At 37.1% G+C, this 5,543-nt stretch overlaps 1 protein-coding gene across 2 annotated transcripts in view; it reads right to left on the bottom strand.

The window, feature by feature from the left end:
* ARID2 (AT-rich interaction domain 2) overlaps window positions 1-5,543 on the bottom strand; it is a gene marked incomplete at its 5' end in the record, with an annotated part of 177,453 nt that overhangs the window by 3,518 nt on the left and 168,392 nt on the right.

Genomic DNA, 5,543 nt, shown 5'->3' with positions numbered 1-5,543 from the left:
TCTTCTTAAAATTGAAGGTGTTAATGCATGAGATGAAATGGAATTCTATGTAGGCAAGAGATGTGCTTCTGTGTACAAAGCAAAAAACGACTCAGTGACTCCTGGTGGCAAACCAAATAAAACCAGAGTAATCTGGTGCCCACAGAAACAGTGGCATGGTTCGAGCCAAATTCCAAAGCAACCCTCCTGCTAAAGCCACTGGACACAGAATCCGTGTGACGTTGTACACCTCTAATGATTTAAACTAATGAAAAGTAAATTAATAAAAATGGATTCATGTTGTAAAAAAAAAAAGATTCAAGTATGAGTTTATTTTGATGTGAAAAATTCTGAAATCTGTGCATACCTTTTTTATAATGCATGTCTTCCAAGAACTTCTTGAAAATTAGCTTATGTTGTATGAAAAGCAAAACTAATCTATGGTGTTACAGATCACGTGACTTGAAACTCATGCTGGGCGTATGTGCATGTATGCCCAAAATCCCAAGAGAAGAATGGAGAAGAGACTGCCACATGGCCAGTCCCCTGGCGAGTGGTTTCTCCCTTTCTCTGTGTCTCCAGCGAGCACACACACCCTATAAAAAAAATCTCTCTAAAAACATTAATAAAAAAGGATGTGCTGAGATGAAATCTCCACTTCAAGCAACAGTAAAATATTCACAAGAGACATCATCAACATGAAAATTCAGAGTATTAGAGACAGAACAGACTGCAAGAGCTTTCAGAGGAGAAATAAGAGTAACCCTGGACCAGTCCCTGGTCTGGTGGCAAAGGCAGCTGGATCCTACATAGCTGACCATGAAGTTGGAGTCTCAGGACTAGACTGAACACATGTGTGAGTGCCCCAAATCCCAAAGACAGAGAGAGCGAGGAAAAGGGATTCTGGTATGACCATGCCCTACAGGAGGGTGTTTTTTCACTTTCTTTTCTCCCCCTATCTCTTTCTCAACATCTCTTTCTCTAGCAAGCACATGTGCCCTATACCAAATTAAAAAAAATAATTAACAAAAAAGAAGTTAACAATGTATGAAACAGGTAGGTTAAGACATAGTAACACAGGCAAATTATTTAGAACATGGAGGCAAATACCAGTAAAATTAAATTGTTGAAATCTCCCCACTTCGGGTGGGTATAGGAGAGGTGAAGTGAGGAACTACTTCAATGATTATAAAAGCTTTATAGTACTTACTATTTAATTTTTTTAAATAGCTTTACTGAGATATAATTCACATACTATATAGTCCACACCCATTTAAAATGTATAATTTATTGTGTTTTGTTTGTTTGTTTTTTAGTATATTGGTAGAATCGTGCAACCACCACATCACAATCAGGATTTTTTTTTTTTTTTTGGAGATTTTTGCTATAGGGTGCATGTGCTTGCCAGAGAGACAGAAAGTGAGAAATCGCCTCCCAAGGGACGTGGCCACAGCACAATCCTTCTCCTCCATTATCCTCTCATGATTTTGGGCATGCAAGCACATGCTCCCAGCATGAGTTTTAACCCACTGTGTCTGGGACTTGAACCTCGGTCAACCATGTGAGAGTCCAGTGATATAAACCATTATGCCATATGCTGGTCTCCCCAATTAAAATATTTTGAATATTGTAAGAAACTCATTAATAAGAAAAAAAAACTCAATATTCACTACCCATTTCCCCTAAATTTCTTCTTTGTTGTTAGTTTTTTCCCATTGTGGTAAAATATAGTTAACATTTACCATTTTAACCGTTTTTAAATGGATAGTTCACATCATAAACTGAGGTGCAATTGTGAACACATCTATGTCCAAAGCCTTTTCATTACTGCAACAGAATTCTATTGAGATAATGTACCTAGACAGCAACTCATTCTGCCACTTATCCCAGTGCCTGTTCCATTTCCTGTCTCCATGTATTTCATTCTTCCAGGTATCCATATAAATGAAATCATGTCTCTTTCCTATCTCCATGTATTTGATTTTTCTAGGCATTTCATATAAATGAAATCATATGGTATTTTTTCAACTATACTGTAGCATGTGTCAGAATTTTCTTCCTCCTAAAGGCTGAATAATAATCCATTGCTTGCTTGTTTTACACATTTGTCTATCCATTCACCAATTGAGGGACACTTAAGTTACTTCCACCCAAACATTTGACATTGTGAGTAATGTTGCTATAAATATTGGTATATAAATATCTATTCAACTCCCTGTTTTCAATTCTTTTGGGTATACAACTAAAAATGTAACTGTTGGGTCAAATGGTTATTCTATGTTTAATTATTTAAAGAACTGCCATACTGTTTCCCACAATAGCTAGGAGTTCTCTATACATTCTGGACATTAACACTTATCAGATATGTGATTTGCAATTATTTTCTCCCACTCTATGGGTTGTCTTTTTACTCCTGATAGTATCCTCTTATGTACGAGTTTTTAATTTTGATGAAGTCCAGCTTATCTAATTTTTCTTTTGTGACTGTGTCTCTGGTGTCATATCTGTGGAAGTCACTGCTAAATCCAACGCCATGAAGTTTTAGCTCTGTTTTCTTCTTTTCTTAATTTGCCAGAAGATATATGTGCTCACAGAAAAATAGAGGGAAAGTGAGAAAGTACCTCCCATGGAAGATGATCATACTATAATCTCTTCTCCTCCATTTCTCTCTCCTTCTGGGATCTTGGGCATGCACATGCACACACACACACACACCCCACGTTTTTCAAGCCACAGGGTCCAGATCTAGAATCATAGCTGGCCATGTGAGATCCAGCCCCCTTAATCACACACACTGGTTGGCCTCACCCTATATTTTCGTCTAAAAGTTTTACATTTTTATCTTTTATGTTTAGGTCTTTGATCCATTTCGAGCTGATTTTTTTTTTTTTGTAAGAGAGATTTTTGCTATAGGGTGCGTGTGCTCCCCAGAGACACACAGAGAGAGACAGAGAGAGAGAGAGAGAGAGAAAGTGAGAGAAAGTGAGAAACCACCTCCTTGAAGATGGCCATGCTGATTGCAAAATCTCTTGAGATTTTGGGCATGCAGGCACACATACTCAGCTTGAGGTTCAAGTTGCCAGGTCCAGGAATCAAACCATGATAGACCATGTAGAAGTCAACACCTTAACCACTGTGCCACCTGTTGGCCCTTTAACCTAGTTTTTTATATTTGGTATAATGTAAGAGTACCACTTCAATCTTTTACATGTATACATCTCATTTTTCCAACTTCATTTGTTGAAAAGACTGCCTTTTCCTCATTGAATGAGGAATTGGCACCTTTACAGAAAAATCATTTCAGCCATGTGTGTGAGAGTTTATTTATGGGCTCTCCTATCTCATCCGCGTACATGTATGTCTTTATGTCAGTGTCACCACAATTGTGATTACTATATCTTATATAGGAAGTTTTCAAACCAGGAAGTGTGAGTTCTCCAACTTTGTTACTTTTTTAAGATTATTTTTGCTATTCACGGTCCCTTGAGATTACAAGTAGATTTTAGAATAGATTTTTCTGTTTCTGCAAAAATTATTGGAATTTTTGATAGGGATTGTGTTAAATCTGTAAGTCATTTCAGTAGCACTAACATCTTACTTAAATTATGTCTTCCCACCTATGTCCATGGATGTTGTTCCATTTATTTATGTATCTTTAACTTCCTTCAGCAATCTTTTTTTTAGAATAATTTTATTTAACTTTATTTATTATTATTATTATTTTATAATTTTGATCAGAGAGAAACAGAGAAAGAGAGAGAGGGAAAGTGAGAAAGCAAGCCACCAGGTCTGGGTCTTGAACCACGGTCAGCCATGTGGGATTCTAGCACCCTTAATCACCATGCCACCTGCCTGCCCCTCAGCAATCTTTTATAGCTCTCAGTATATAAATCTTTCACCTCTTTGGTTAAGATAATTCCCAAGTATTTTATTCTTTCAAATATTATTGTAAATGGGGGCATGGTGGTGCCCATCCTATGGCAAAATCCTATGGAGGCTGGAGGATTGTGGCATCGAGTCCATCTCTCTCTCTCTCTCTCTCTGTCTTTCTCAATGCATATGAAAAAAAAAATTACTCTAAATGGAATTGTTTTAGTTTTCTTATAGGACTATTCATTCATTTTCCTTTTTTAAAATTTTATTTATTATTATTTTTTAAATTGATCAGAGAGAAAAAGGGAAAGTGAGAAAGCTAGTCACCAGGTCCAGGACTCAAACCATGGTTGGTCAAGTGGGAATCCAGTGCTTTAACCACCATGACACCTGTAGGCTCTTAATATATAGAAAAGTACTATTTCAATTTAAATAAGACTCATATATTATATTGACAAAAGCAAATTACTTCAAGGGGCCAGTGGGTAGCATGATGGTTAAAGGAGCTGGATTCCCATATGATGCACCATGATGTGAGTCCCAGATCTGGTGGTTTGCTTTCTTATTTTCCTCCTCTCACTGATCAAAATTAAAAATGATAATAAAGTTAAGTAAAATAATTTTAAAAAGATAATTACTTCAAAGAAGGTGAAACATACTGTACTTCACCACAGCTAAAGCTTAATCAAAATGGAGATAAATTGCATTTAAACATTTATATTATTCAGACTATCAGATTCTGGATTTCAGATTTTAAAATTGCTGACATTTTACACTGTTTAGGATACTGTAGTATCCTGCAATTATTGGAAATGGAAATGTGCTTTACTCTGAAAGATCACTATATTATTCCACTAGAAATGAGAAATAACAACAGCATACTGGCTTTTGCAACTATCTGACTTCACCCACTCTTCTTCAGAAATGGGAATTTTGCCAGAGTCTCTGTCAATATTCTTCCTCCAGCAAAAGCCCCTATAACTGTGTTTAGCAGAGGTTCTATACACGGGATTTCAACCCAACCGTGAGAGGATGAATAGGAAGAATTTAATGGATTGTTTTAATTTGTATGATTCTACTGTTCTAAGATCATAGGAATCAAAGATGCCAGAAGACATTTGGGAAGTTTAGAATTAAATAAGATACCATTATGGGGCCGGTAGGTGGCATGGTGGTTAAGGGCCCTGGACTCCCACATGGCTGACTGTGGTTTGAACACTGGACCTGGTGGGCTTGCTCTCTCACTTTCTCTTTCTCTTCCTCTCTCTCTCATTGTGTCCCTCTCTGGTTAAATTAAAATGAGTAAATAAATAAAGCTATATAAAATAATCTCTTATTTTTTGGAGAGGTTTTTGCTATAGGGTGCATGTGCTCACCAGAAAGAGAAAGACAGAGAGACAGAAAGTGAGAAATAACCCCCCAGGGGGATGGCCACGCCAATCTCTTTTCCTCCATTCTCCTCTCAGGATCTTGGGCACGCACACACATGCGCCTGGCATGAGTTTAAGCTACCAAGTCTGGGACTCGAACCACAGGAGTCCAGCAACATAGCTATTACACCAACTGCTGGTCCTAATAAAATAATCTTAAAAAAAAAAAAAAAAAAAAACCCATGGAAAGAAATCTATGCTGGAGGCAAGGAAAGATAAATAATGCCCAGGTTTTTGCTAAGATGATAAACCCGATGCCAA

The sequence above is a fragment of the Tupaia chinensis genome, unplaced genomic scaffold (genome assembly GCF_000334495.1).
Source record: "Tupaia chinensis unplaced genomic scaffold, TupChi_1.0 Scaffold145870_1, whole genome shotgun sequence".
In the NCBI taxonomy this organism is placed as follows: domain Eukaryota; kingdom Metazoa; phylum Chordata; class Mammalia; order Scandentia; family Tupaiidae; genus Tupaia; species Tupaia belangeri.
Note: the sequence above shows the minus strand (reverse complement) of the source record. Positions and strands in the feature narration are given on the sequence as shown.